Source organism: Triticum aestivum, chromosome 2A, assembly GCF_018294505.1.
Source record: "Triticum aestivum cultivar Chinese Spring chromosome 2A, IWGSC CS RefSeq v2.1, whole genome shotgun sequence".
NCBI lineage: Eukaryota > Viridiplantae > Streptophyta > Magnoliopsida > Poales > Poaceae > Triticum > Triticum aestivum.
Window position 1 is genome coordinate 159693063 of NC_057797.1, and position 15820 is coordinate 159708882.

Consider the following 15820-nt stretch of genomic DNA (forward strand, 5'->3'; position numbering starts at 1 on the left):
GTGTCCTTTCCGGGTGACAGTAAAGGCAGCAAGGTGATACGTCCATTTTGCGTCATGCTTTTATGTTAATATTTATTGCATTATGGGCTGTTATTTCATGTTATGTCACAATACTTATGGCTATTCTCTCTTATTTTACAAGGTTTACCATGAAGAGGGGGAATGCCGGCAGCTGGAATTCTGGCTGGAAAAGGAGCAAATATTGGAGACCTATTCTGCGCAACTCCAAAAGTCCTGAAACTCCACGGAATATCTTAAAATAAATAAAGAAAAATCATCGCCAAAGATGAAGGCCAGGGGGCCCACACCCTGCTCACGAGGGTGGGGGCCGCGCCCCTCCCCCCTGGGCGCGCCCCCCTACCTCGTGGGCCCCCTGGTGGCTCTCCGACGCCCATCTTCTCCTATATGAAGTCTTTCGATGAGAAGAAAAATCATAAGCAACCTTTCGGGACGAGACTCCGCCGCCACGAGGCGGAACCTTGGCGGAACCAATCTAGGGCTCCGGCAGAGCTGTTCTGCTGGGGACACTTCCCTCCGGGAGGGGGAAATCATCACCATCGTCATCACCGACGCTCCTCTCATCGGGAGAGGGCAATCTCCATCAACATCTTCACTAGCACCATCTCATGTCCAAACCCTAGTTCATCTCTTGTATCCAATCCTTGTCTCTAAGTCCGGGATTGGTGCTAGTAGTGTTGATTACTCCTTGTAGTTGATGCTAGTTGGTTTACTTGGTGGAAGATCATATGTTCAGATCCTTTATGCATACTATTACCCCTCTGATTATGAACATGAATATGCTTTGTGAGTAGTTACGTTTGTTCCTGAGGACACGGGAGAAGTCTTGCTATTAGTAGTCATGTTAATTTGGTATTCGTTCGATATTTTGATGAGATGTATGTTGTCTAACCTCTAGTGGTGTTATGTGAACGTCGACTACATAACACTCCGCCATTATTTGGGCCTAGAGGAAGGCATTGGGAAGTAATAAGTAGATGATGGGTTGCTAGAGTGACAGAATCTTAAACCCTAGTTTATGCGTTGCTTCGTAATGGGCTGATTTGGATCCATATGTTTCATGCTATGGTTAGGTTTACCTTAATACTTTTGTTGTAGTTGCAGATGCTTGCAATAGAGGTTAATCATAAGTGGGATGCTTGTTCAAGTAAGAACAGCACCCAAGCACCGGTCCACCCACATATCAAATTATCAAAGTACCGAACACGAATCATATGAGCGTGATGAAAACTAGCTTGACGATATTCCCATGTGTCCTCGGGAGCTCTTTTCCTTATATAAGAATTTGTCCGGCTTGTCCTTTGCTACAAAAAGGATTGGGCCACCTTTCTGCACCTTATTTACTTTTGTTACTTGTTGCTCGTTACAATTTACCTTATCACAAAACTATCTGTTACCACTTATTTCAGTACTTGCAGAGAATACCTTGCTGAAAACCTCTTATCATTTCCTTCTGCTCCTCGTTGGGTTCGACACTCTTACTTATCGAAAGGACTACGATAGATCCCCTATACTTGTGGGTCATCAAGACTCTTTTCTGGCGCCGTTGCCGGGGAGTGTAGCGCCTTTGGTAGGTGCAATTTGGTAAGGAAAAATTTATATAGTGTGCTGAAATTTTCTGTCACTTGTTACTATGGAAACTGAATCTCTGAGGGGCTTGTTCGGGGTATCTTCACCCCGTCCAGTAGAGCAAAGAGTTGCTCCTCAACCTACTGAACCTATTGAAAATGAAACTCCTTTTGCATTTCCTTCGGGTATTATGGAAAAACTGTTGGCTAATACTTTTACAGGAGATGGGACAAAGCATCCCGACGAGCATCTACGCTATTTGGATGATATTTGTGGATTATTTAAGCTTGCAGGTGAAGGAAATATGCCCTAGAGGCAATAATAAAGTTATTATTTATTTCCTTATATCATGATAAATGTTTATTATTCATGCTAAAATTCTATTAACCGGAAACATAATACATGTGTGAATACACAGACAAACAGAGTGTCACTAGTATGCCTCTACTAGACTAGCTCGTTAATCAAAGATGGTTATGTTTCCTAACCATGGAAAGAGTTGTTATTTGATTAACGGGATCACATCATTAGGTGAATGATCTGATTGACATGACCCATTCCATTAGCTTAGCACCCGATCGTTTAGTATGTTGCTATTGCTTTCTTCATGACTTATACATGTTCCTATGACTATGAGATTATGCAACTCCTGTTTACCGGAGGAACACTTTGTGTGCTACCAAACGTCACAACATAACTGGGTGATTATAAAGGTGCTCTATAGGTGTCTCCAAAGGTACATGTTGGGTTGGCGTATTTCGAGATTAGGATTTGTCACTCTGATTGTCGGAGAGGTATCTCTGGGCCCTCTCAGTAATACACATCACATAAGCCTTGCAAGCATTGCAACTAATGAGTTAGTTGTGAGATGATGTATTACGGAACGAGTAAAGAGACTTGCCGGTAACGAGATTGAACTAGGTATTAAGATACCGACGATCGAATCTCGGGCAAGTAACATACCGATGACAAAGGGAACAACGTATGTTGTTATGCGGTCTGACCGATAAAGATCTTCGTAGAATATGTAGGAGCCAATATGAGCATCTAGGTTCCGCTATTGGTTATTGACCAGAGACGTGTCTCGGTCATGTCTACATTGTTCTCGAACCCGTAGGGTCCGCACGCTTAAGGTTTCGATGACAGTTATATTATGAGTTTATGAGTTTAGATGTACCGAAGGAGTTCGGAGTCCCGGATGGGATCGGGGACATGATGAGGAGTCTCGAAATGGTCGAGACATAAAGATTTATATATTGGAAGTCTATATTTGGATATCGGAAGTTTTCTGGGTGAAATCGGGATTTTACCGGAGTACCGGGATGTTACCAGAACCCCCCGGGAGGTATATGGGCCTTAGTGGGCCTTAGTGGAAGAGAGGAGAGGTGGCCAGGGCTGGGCTGCGCGCCCCTCCCCCCTAGTCCGAATAGGACAAGGAGAAGGGGCGGCGCCCCCCCTTCCTTCTCTCTCTCCTCTTTCCCCCCTCCCGAATCCTATTCCAACTAGGAAAGGGGGGAATCCTACTCCCGGAGGGAGTAGGACTCCTCCTGGCGCGCCCTCTCCTGGCCGGCCGCACCCCCCCCCCCCCCCTTTGATCCTTTATATACGGAGGCAGAGGGCACCCCTAGAGACACAAGTTGATCCACGTGATCATATTCTTAGCCGTGTGCTGTGCCCCCTTCCACCATAGTCCTCGATAATATTGTAGCGGTGCTTAGGCGAAGCCCTGTGACGGTAGTACATCAAGATCGTCACCACGCCGTCATGCTGACGAAACTCTTCCCCGACACTTTGCTGGATCGGAGTCCGGGGATCATCATCAAGCTGAACGTGTGCTAGAACTCGGAGGTGCCATAGTTTCGGTGCTTAATCGGTCGGGCCGTGAAGACGTATGACTACATCAACCACGTTGTGCTAACGCTTCCGTTGTCGATCTACAAGGATACGTAGATCACACTCTCCCCTCTCGTTGCTATGCATCACCATGATATTGCGTGTGCGTAGGAAAATTTTGAAATTACTACGTTCCCCAACAGTGGCATCCGAGCCTAGGTTTTATGTGTTGATGTTATATGCACGAGTAGAACACAAGTTAGTTGTGGGCGATATAAGTCATACTGCTTACCAGCATGTCATACTTTGGTTCGGCGGTATTGTTGGACGAAGCGACCCGGACCGACATTACGCGTACGCTTACGCGAGACTGGTTCTCCCGACGTGCTTTGCACACAGGTGGCTGGCGGGTGTCAGTTTCTCCAACTTTAGTTGAACCAAGTGTGGCTACGCCCGGTCCTTGCGAAGGTTAAAACAGCACCAACTTGACAAACTATCGTTTTGGTTTTGATGCGTAGGTAAGATTGGTTCTTGCTTAAGCCTGTAGAAGCCACGTAAAACTTGCAACAACAAAGTAGAGGACGTTTAACTTGTTTTTGCAGGTCATGTTGTGATGTGATATGGTCAAGACATGATGCTAAATTTTATTGTATGAGATAATTATGTTTTGTAACCGAGTTATCGGCAACTGGCAGGAGCCATATGGTTGTCGCTTTATTGTATGCAATGCAATCGCGCTGTAATGCTTTACTTTATCACTAAGCGGTAGCGATAGTCGTGGAAGCATAAGATTGGCGAGACGACAACGATGCTACGATGGAGATCAAGGTGTCGCGCCGGTGACGATGGTGATCATGACGGTACTTCGGAGATGGAGATCACAAGTGCAAGATGATGATGGCCATATCATATCACTTATATTGATTGCATGCGATGTTTATCTTTTATGCATCTTATCTTGCTTTGTTTGACGGTAGCATTTTAAGATGATCTCTCACTAATTATCAAGAAGTGTTCTCCCTGAGTATGCATCGTTGCGAAAGTTCTTCGTGCTGAGACACCAGGTGATGATCAGGTGTGATAGGCTCTACGTTCAAATACAACGGGTGCAAAACAGTTGCACACGCGGAATACTCAGGTTATACTTGACGAGCCAAGCATATACAGATATGGCCTCGGAACACGAAGACCGAAAGGTCGAGCGTGAATCATATAGTAGATATGATCAACATAGTGATGTTCACTAATGAAATTACTCCATCTCACGTGATGATCGGACATGGTTTAGTTGATTTGGATCACGTGATCACTTAGAGGATTAGAGGGATGTCTATCTAAGTGGGAGTTCTTAAGTAATATGATTAATTGAACTTAAATTTATTATGAACTTAGTCCTGATAGTATTTTGCAAATTATGTTGTAGATCAATAGCTCGCGTTGTTGCTTTCATATGTTTATTTTGATATGTTCCTAGAGAAAATTGTGTTGAAAGATATTAGTAGCAATGATACGGATTGGATCCATGATCTAAGGTTTCCTCATTGCTGCACAGAAGAATTATGTCCTTGATGCACCGCTAAGTGACAGACCTATTGCAGGAGCAGATGCAGACGTTATGAACGTTTGGCTAGCTCAATATGATGACTACTTGATAGTTTAGTGCACCATGCTTAACGGCTTAGAATCGGGACTTCAAAGACGTTTTGAACGTCATGGACCATATGAGATGTTCCAGGAGTTGAAGTTAATATTTCAAGCAAATACCCGAGTTAAGAGATATGAAGTCTCCAACAAGTTCTATAGCTAAAAGATGGAGGAGAATTGCTCAACTAGTGAGCATGTGCTCAGATTGTCTGGGTACTACAATCGCTTGAATCAAGTGGGAGTTAATCTTCTAGATAAAATGGTGATTGACAAAATTCTCTAGTCACCATCACCAAGTTAGTAGAACTTCGTGATGAACTATGATATGCAAGGGATAACGGAAACGATTCCCAAGCTCTTCGTAATGCTGAAATTGACGAAGGTAGAAATCAAGAAAAACATCAAGTGTTGATGGTTAACGAGACCACTAGTTTCAAGAAAAGGGTAAAGGGAAGAAGAGGAACTTCAAGAAGAACGGCAAGCGAGTTGCTGCTCAAGTGAAGAAGCTCAAGTCTGGTCCCAAGCCTGAGACCAAGTGCTTCTACTGCAAAGGGACTAGTCACTGGAAGCGGAACTACCCAAGTATTTGGTGGATAAGAAAGGATGGCAAAGTAAACAAAGGTATATTTGATATACATGTTATTGATGTGTACTTTACTAGTGTTCATAGCAACCCCTCAGTATTTGGTACTAGTTCAGTTGCTAAGATTAGTAACTTGAATCGGGAGTTGCAGAATGAACTGAGACTAGTTAAGGGTAAGGTGACGATGTGTGTTTGAAGTAGTTCCAAGATTGATATGATCATCATCACACACTCCCTATACTTTCGGGATTAGTGTTGAACCTAAATAAGTGTTATTTGGTGTTTGCGTTGAGCATAAATATGATTTGATCATGTTTATTGCAATACGGTTATTCATTTAAGTAAGAGAATAAATTGTTGTTCTGTTTACATGAATAAAACCTTATATGGTTACACACCCAATGAAAATAGTTCGTTGGATCTCAATCGTAGTGATACACATATTCATAATATTGAAACCAAAAGATGCAAAGTTAATAATGATAGTGCAACTTATTTGTGGCACTGCCGTTTAGGTCATATTGGTGTAAAGCGCATGAAGAAACTCCATGCTGATGGGTTTTTGGAATCACTTGATTATGAATCACTTGATGCTTGCGAACCATGCCTCATGGACAAGATGACTAAAACGCCGTTCTCTGGAACAATGGAGCGAGCAACTGACTTATTGGAAATAATACATACTGATGTATGCGATCCGATGAGTGTTGAGGCTCGCGGCGGGTATCGTTATTTTCTGACCTTCACAGATGATTTAAGTAGATATGGGTATATCTACTTGATGAAACATAAGTCTGAAACATTTGAACAGTTCAAAGAATTTCAGAGTGAAGTGGAAAATCATCGTGACAAGAAGATAAGGTTTCCACGATCTGATCACGGAGACGAATATTTGAGTTACAAGTTTGGTCTTCAATTAAAACACTATGGAATAGTTTCACAAATTCATGCCACCTGGAACACCACAGCATAATGGTGTGTCCGAACGTCATAACCGTACTTTATTGGATATAGTGCAATCTATGATGTTTCTTACTGATTTATCACTATAGTTTTGGGGTTATGCATTAGAGACAGCTGCATTCACGTTAAAAAGGGCACCATCTAAGTCCGTTGAGATGACACAATCTGAACTGTGGTTTGGCAAAAAACCAAAGTTTTCGTTTCTTAAAGTTTGGGATTGTGATGCTTATATGAAAAAGTTTCATCCTGATAAGCTCAAACCCAAATCGGAGAAATATGTCTTCATAGGATACCCAAAGGAGACTGTTGGGTACACCTTCTATCACAGATCCGAAGGCAAGACATTCATTGCTAAGAATGCATCCTTTCTAGAGAAGGAGTTTCTCTTGAAAGAAGTGAGTGGGAGGAAAGTAGAACTTGATAAGGTAATTGTACCTTCTCCCTTATTGGAAAGTAGTTCATCACAGAAATCTGTTCCTATGACTACTACATCAATTAGTGAGGAAGCTAATGATGATGATCATGTAACTTCAGATCAAGTTACTACTGAATCTCGTAGGTAAACCAGAGTGAGATCCGCACCAGAGTGGTACGGTAATCCTGTTCTGGAAGTCATGTTACTAGACCATGGCGAACTTGCGAACTATGAGGAAGCGATGATGAGCCCAGATTCCACGAAATGGTTTGAGGCCATGAAATCTGAGATGAGATCCATGTATGAGAACAAAGTATGGACTTTGATTGACTTACCCAATGATCGGCGAGCCATTGAGATTAAATGGATCTTCAAGAGGAAGACAGACGCTGATACTAGTGTTACTATCTACAAAGCTAGAATTGTCGCAAAAAGGTTTTCGACAAGTTCAAGGTGTTGACTACGATGAGAGTTTCTCACTCGTATCTATGCTTAAGTCTGTCCAAATCATGTTAGCAATTGCCGCATTTTATGAAATCCGGCAAATGGATGTCAAAACTGCATTCCTGAATGGATTTCTGGAAGAAGAGTTGTATATGATGCAGCCGGAAGGTTTTGTCGATCCAAAAGGAGCTAACAAAGTGTGCAAGCTCCAGCGATCCATTTATGGACTGGTGCAAGCCTCTCGGAGTTGGAATAAACGCTTTGATAGTATAATCAAAGCATATAGTTTTATACAGACTTGCGGTGAAGCCTGTATTTACAAGAAAGTGAGTGGGAGCACTACAGCATTTCTGATAAATATATGTGAATGACATATTGTTGATCGGAAATAATGTAGAATTATTCTGCAAATCATAAAGGAGTGTTTTGAAAGAAGTTTTTCAAAGAAAGACCTCGGTGAAGCTGCTTACATATTAAGCATCAGATCTATAGAGATAGATCAAGACGCTTGATAAGTTTTTTCAATGAGTGCATACCTTGACAATATTTTGAAGTAGTTCAAAAAATGGAATAGTCAAAAAAGAGTTCTTGGCTGTGTTACAAGGTGTGAAATTGAGTAAGACTCAAAGCCCGACCACGGCAGAAGATAGAAAGAGAATTAAAGTCATTCCCTATGCCTCAGCCATAGGTTCTATAAAGTATGTCATGCTGTGTACCAGATCTATTGTATACCCTACACTGTGTTAAGCAAGGGAGTACAATAGTGATCTAAGAGTAGATTACTGGATAACGGTCAAAATTATCCTTAGTGGAATAAGGAAACATTTCTCAATTATGGAGGTGACAAAAGGTTCATCGTAAAAAGTTACGTCGATGCAAGTTTTGACACAGATCTGGATGACTCTAAGTCTCGATCTAGATACATATTGAAAGTGGGAGCAATTAGCTAGAGTAGCTCCGTGCAGAGCATTGTAGACATAGAATTCGCAAAATACTTACGGATCTGTATGTGACAGACCCGTTGACTAATATTATCTCACAAGCAAAACATGATCACACCTTAGTACTCTTTGGGTGTTAATCACATAAAGGTTGTGAACTAGATTATTGACTCTAGTAAACCCTTTGGGTATAGGTCACATGACGATGTGAACTATGGGTGTTAATCACATGGTGATGTGAACTATTAGTATTGAATCACATGGCGATGTGAACTAGATTATTGACTCTAGTGCAAGTGGGAGACTGAAGGAAATATGCCCTAGAGGCAATAATAAAGTTATTATTTATTTCCTTATATCATGGTAAATGTTTATTATTCATGCTAGAATTGTATTAACCGGAAACATAATACATGTGTGAATACATAGACAAACAGAGTGTCACTAGTATGCCTCTACTAGACTAGCTCGTTAATCAAAGATGGTTATGTTTCCTAACCATGGAAAAAGAGTTGTTATTTGATTAACGGGATCACATCATAGGTGAACGATCTGATTGACATGACCCATTCCATTAGCTTAGCACCCGATCATTTAGTATGTTGTTATTGCTTTCTTCATGACTTGTACATGTTCCTATGACTATGAGATTATGCAACTCCCGTTTACCGGAGGAACACTTTGTGTGCTACCAAACGTCACAATGTAACTGGGTGATTATAAAGGTGCTCTACAGGTGTCTCCAAAGGTACATGTTGGGTTGGCGTATTTCGAGATTAGGATTTGTCACTCCGATTGTCGGAGAGGTATCTCTGGGCCCTCTCGGTAATACACATCACATAAGCCTTGCAAGCATTGCAACTAATGAGTTAGTTGTGAGATGATGTATTACGGAACGAGTAAAGAGACTTGCCGGTAACGAGATTGAACTAGGTATTAAGATACCGACGATCGAATCTCGGGCAAGTAACATACCGATGACAAAGGGAACAACGTATGTTGTTATGCGGTCTGACCGATAAAGATCTTCGTAGAATATGTAGGAGCCAATATGAGCATCTAGGTTCCGCTATTGGTTATTGACCAGAGACGTGTCTCGGTCATGTCTACATTGTTCTCGAACCCGTAGGGTCCGCACGCTTAAGGTTTCGATGACAGTTATATTATGAGTTTATGAGTTTTGATGTACCGAAGGAGTTCGGAGTCCCAGATGGGATCGGGGACATGACGAGGAGTCTCGAAATGGTCGAGACATAAAGATTGATATATTGGAAGCCTATATTTGGATATCGGAAGTGTTTCGGGTGAAATCGGGATTTTACCGGAGTACCGGGATGTTACCAGAACCCCCCGGGAGGTATATGGGCCTTAGTGGGCCTTAGTGGAAGAGAGGAGAGGTGGCCAGGGCTGGGCTGTGCGCCCCTCCCCCTAGTCCGAATAGGACAAGGAGAAGGGGGCGGCGCCCCCCCCCCTTCCTTCTCTCTCTCCTCTTTCCCCCCTCCCGAGTCCTATTCCAACTAGGAAAGGGGAGGAATCCTACTCCCGGAGGGAGTAGGACTCCTCCTGGCGCGCCCTCTCCTGGCCGGCCGCACCCCCCCTTTGATCCTTTATATACGGAGGCAGAGGGCACCCCTAGAGACACAAGTTGATCCACGTGATCATATTCTTAGCCATGTGTGGTGCCCCCTTCCACCATAGTCCTCGATAATATTGTAGCAGTGCTTAGGCGAAGCCCTGCAACGGTAGTACATCAAGATCGTCACCACGCTGTCGTGCTGATGGAACTCTTCCCCAACACTTTGCTGGATCGGAGTCCGGGGATCGTCATCAGGCTGAACGTGTGCTAGAACTCAGAGGTGCCGTAGTTTCCATGCTTGATCGGTCGGGCCGTGAAGACGTACGACTACATCAACCACGTTGTGCTAACGCTTCTGTTGTCGATCTACAAGGGTACGTAGATCACAATCTCCCCTCTCATTGCTATGCATCACCATGATCTTGCGTGTGCGTAGGAAAATTTTGAAATTACTACGTTCCCCAACAGCAGGTATACCCGATGATGTTGTTAAGAAGAAGGCTTTCCCTTTATCTTTGGAGGGAGACCCATCGACATGGTATAGGCTATGTGATGATACGAGATCATGGAACTATAAAAGAATGAAATTGGAATTTCATCAAAAGTATTACCCTATGCATCTTGTTCATCGTGATCGCAATTATATATATAATTTTTGGCCTCGCAAAGGAGAAAGCATCGCTCAAGCTTGGGGGAGGCTTAAATCAATGTTATATTCATGCCCCAATCATGAGCTCTCAAAATTGAAAATTCTCCAGAATTTTTATGCTCGGCTTTCTGATAACAATCGCACCATGCTCGATACTTCTTGTGCTGGCTCTTTTATGATGAAGTCTATTGAATTCAAATGGAATTTATTGGATAGAATTAAACACAACTCTGAAGATTGGGACCTCGACGAAGGTAAGGAGTCAGGTATGACACCTAAGTTTGATTGTGTTAAATCTTTTATGGATACCGATATTTTCCGTAAGTTTAGCACTAAATATGGACTTGACTCTGAGATAGTAGCTTCTTTCTGTGAATCTTTTGCTACTTATGTTGATCTCCCCAAGGAGAAGTGGTTTAAATATCATCCTCCCATAGAAGTAAAAGTAGCTGCACCTATTAAAGTTGAAGAAAAGACCATCACTTATAATGATCCTATTGTTCCCACCTCTTATGTTGAGAAACCACCTTTCCCTGCTAGAGTAAAGGATCATGCTAAAGCTTCAACTGTTGTTCGTAAAAGCAATACTAGAACTTATACACCTCCTGAGCAAGTCAAAGTAGAACCTAATATTTCTATTGTTAAAGATCTCTTGTCTGATAATATTGATGGGCATGTCATTGAATTCTCTGGTGAAACTGCTAGAATTACTAAACCCTGTGATAGAGATAAACATAGACCTGTGGTAGGCGTGCCTGTTATTTCTGTTAAAATAGGAGATCATTGTTATCATGTCTTATGTGATATGGGTGCTAGTGCTAGTGTTATACCCATTGACATATATAAAGAAATTATGCATGACATCGCACTTGCTGAGTTAGAAGATATTGATGTTACAATTAAACTTGCCAATAGAGATACTATATCTGCAATGGGAATTGTTCGAGATGTTGATGTCTTGTGTGGTAAAACCAAATATCCCACTGACTTTCTTGTTCTTGGTTATCCACAAGATAGCTTTTGTCCCATTATTTTTGGTAGACCCTTCTTGAATACTGTTAATGCTATGATAGACTGCAAAAAGAATGTTGTTACTGTTGGCTTGGATGATATGGTTCATGAGTTTAATTTCTCTAAATTCAGTAAACAACATCGTGAGGAAGAATTGCCTAGTAAGGATGAAATTATTGGTCTTGCTTCTATTGCTGTACCTCCTAGTGATCTTTTAGAACACTATTTGCTAGACCATAAAAATGATATGTTTATGAATGAAAGAAAGGAAATAGATGAAATATTCTTTAAACAGGAACCTATTCTGAAACACAATTTGCCTGTTGAAATCCAAGGGGATCCTCCTCCACCCAAGGGTGATCCCGTTTTTGAGCTTAAACCGTTGCCTGATAATCTTAAGTATGTTTATCTTGATGAAAAGAAAATATATCCTGTTATTATTACTGCTAACCTTTCAGAGCATGAAGAAGAAAGATTATTGAAAACTCTGAAGCAGCACCGTGCCGCTATTGGATATACTCTTGATGATCTTAAGGGCATTAGTCCCACTCTATGTCAGCATAAAATAAATTTGGAAGCGGATGCTAAGCCAGTATGTGATCCTCAATGACGTTTGAATCCTAAAATGAAAGAAGTGGTAAGGAAGGAAATACTCAAGCTTCTGGAGGCAGGTATAATTTATCCCGTTGCTGATAGTCAGTGGGTAAGTTCTGTCCATTGTGTCCCTAAGAAGGGAGGTATTACTGTTGTCCCTAATGATAAAGATGAATTGATTCCTCAAAGAATTATTACAGGTTATAGGATGGTAATTGATTTCCGCAAATTAAATAAAGCCACTAAGAAAGATCATTACCCCTTACCTTTTATTGATCAAATGCTAGAAAGATTATGCAAACATACACATTATTGCTTTCTGGATGGTTATTCTGGTTTCTCTCAAATACCTGTGTCGGCTAAAGATCAATCAAAGACTACTTTTACATGCCCTTTTGGTACTTTTGCTTATAGACGTATGCCTTTTGGTTTATGTAATGCACCTGCTACCTTTCAAAGATGCATGATGGCTATATTCTCTGATTTTTGTGAAAAGATTTGTGAGGTTTTCATGGACAACTTTTCCGTCTATGGTTCCTCTTTTGATGATTGCTTGAGCAATCTTGATCGAGTTTTGCAAAGATGTGAAGCAACTAATCTTGTCTTGAATTGGGAAAAGTGCCACTTTATGGTTAATGAAGGTATTGTCTTGGGGCACAAAGTTTCTGAAAGAGGTATTGAAGTTGATAAAGCCAAGGTTGACGCTATTGAAAAGATGCCATGTCCCAACGACATCAAAGGTATAAGAAGTTTCCTTGGTCACGCCGGATTTTATAGGAGGTTCATTAAGGACTTCTCAAAAATTTCTCGGCCTCTGACTAATTTATTACAAAAAATGTACCTTTTGTCTTTGATGATGATTGTGTAGAAGCATTTGAAATACTTAAGAAAGCATTAGTCTCTGCACCTATTATTCATCCACCTGATTGGAATTTACCCTTTGAAATTATGTGTGATGCTAGTGATTATGCTGTAGGTGTTGTTCTAGGGCAAAGAGTTGATAAGAAATTAAATGTTATCCATTATGCTAGTAAGACTCTAGACAATGCTCAAAGAAATTATGCTACTACCGAAAAGGAACTTTTAGCAGTTGTGTTTGCTTGTGATAAATTCAGACCCTATATTGTTGATTCTGAAGTAACTATTCACACTGATCATGCTGCTATTAAATATCTTATGGAAAAGAAAGATGCTAAACCTAGACTTATTAGATGGGTTCTCTTGCTGCAAGAATTTTATTTGCATATTGTTGATAGAAAAGGAGCTGAGAACCCAGTTGCAGATAACTTATCTAGGTTAGAGAATGTTCTTGATGACCCACCACCTATTGATGATAGCTTTCCTGATGAACAATTAAATGTCATAAGCACTTCTCGTAGCACTCCATGGTATGCTGATTATGCTAATTATATTGTTGCTAAATTTATACCACCTAGCTTCACATACCAACAAAAGAAAAAGTTCTTTTATGATTTGAGACATTACTTTTGGGATGACCCACATCTTTATAAAGAAGGAGTAGATGGTGTTATTAGACGTTGTGTACCTGAGCATGAACAGGAACAGATCCTACACAAGTGTCACTCCGAAGCTTATGGAGGACACCACGCTGGAGATAGAACTGCACATAAGGTATTGCAATCTGGTTTTTATTGGCCTACTCTCTTCAAGGATGCCCGTAAGTTTGTTTTATCTTGTGATGAATGTCAAAGAATTGGTAATATTAGTAGACGTCAAGAAATGCCTATGAATTATTCACTTGTTATTGAACCATTTGATGTTTGGGGCTTTGATTATATGGGACCTTTTCCTGCCTCCAATGGATACACTCATATTTTAGTTGCTGTTGATTACGTTACTAAGTGGGTAGAAGCTATTCCAACTAGTAGTGCTGATCATAACACTTCTATTAAAATGCTTAAGGAAGTTATTTTTCTGAGGTTTGGAGTCCCTAGATACTTAATGACTGATGGTGGTTCACACTTTATTCATGGTGCTTTCCGTAAAATGCTTGCCAAATATGATGTTAATAATAGAATTGCATCTCCTTATCACCCACAGTCTAGTGGTCAAGTAGAATTGAGTAATAGAGAGCTCAAATTAATTTTGCAAAAGACTGTTAATAGGTCTAGAAAGAATTGGTCCAAGAAACTTGATGATGCATTATGGGCATATAGAACTGCATATAAGAATCCTATGGGTATGTCTCCGTATAAAATGGTTTATGGAAAAGCATGTCACTTACCTCTCGAACTAGAACATAAGGCATATTGGGCTATTAAAGAGCTTAACTATGATTTCAAACTTGCCGGTGAGAAGAGGTTATTTGATATTAGCTCACTTGATGAATGGAGAACCCAAGCCTATGAAAATGCCAAGTTGTTTAAAGAAAAAGTTAAAAGATGGCATGACAAAAGGATACAAAAGCGTGAGTTTAATGTAGGCGATTATGTATTGCTATACAACTCTCATTTAAGATTTTTTGCAGGAAAACTTCTCTCTAAATGGGAAGGTCCCTACGTTATCGAGGAGGTCTATCGTTCCGGTGCCATAAAAATCAACAATTTCGAAGGCACAAATCCGAAGGTGGTAAACGGTCAAAGAATCAAGCACTATATCTCAGGTAATCCTATAAATGTTGAAACCCATGTTATTGAAACCGTAACCCCGGAGGAATACATAAGGGACACTTTCCAGAACGTTTCAAACTCCGAAAAGGAATAGGTATGTGGTACAGTAAGTAAACCGACTCCAAAACAATTTTTAAGGCAATATTTCTCCGTTTTGGAATATTTAGAAAAATAGAAAAATAGGTAGCAGTCCAGGGAGTACACGAGCCCTCCACGAGGGTGGAGGGCGTGCCCTACCCCCTGGGCGCGCCCCCCTACCTCGTGAGCACCTCGTGTGCCCTCCGGACTCCATTTTCCTGCATGATACGTATTTTGGTCGGTAAAAATTCATTATATATTCTCCCTAAGGTTTTGACCCCTGTATCACGCAAATATCCCCTGTTTTCGTTTCGAGCTGTTTCTGTTGCAGATTTGAGAATTCCAGAGACTCGATCATCCTTCTATGAGGGTGAGCCTATGCCATGGAAGGGGACGACAAGCTTGCGTCATCAACAACACCTCCACCTCCAACAACAAAGAAGGGGACCTCATCACATGGGTATGGGCACTCCCCTTGGCAACTGCCAAGCTTGGGGGAGGTGCCCCGGTATCGTATCACCATCACAACTCCTATCTTTACCATTTTTCTTAGTTCGATCCTATTAGTAGTATCTTGATTTAGTAGAATAAAATCACGGCATGATCTAGTTTTGAAGTTTGCTTTATGATCCCTCTATGCAATCTAATCCGTGAGCTATATATAATAAAGATTAGTGTTGAGTCAAGGGCTTGATTATCTTGCCATGATCTTGAGTGAATAAAAGAAAGAATAAAAAGAAACAAAGAGTTCATATTGATCTTATTGAGAATAATGACTTCACATAGAAAGAGTATGATGATTAAAAAGTTGTTAGGAGTTGGCAAATATAGCTTTAGTCATCGTGGCAATTAATAGGAAGTAATAAGGAGAG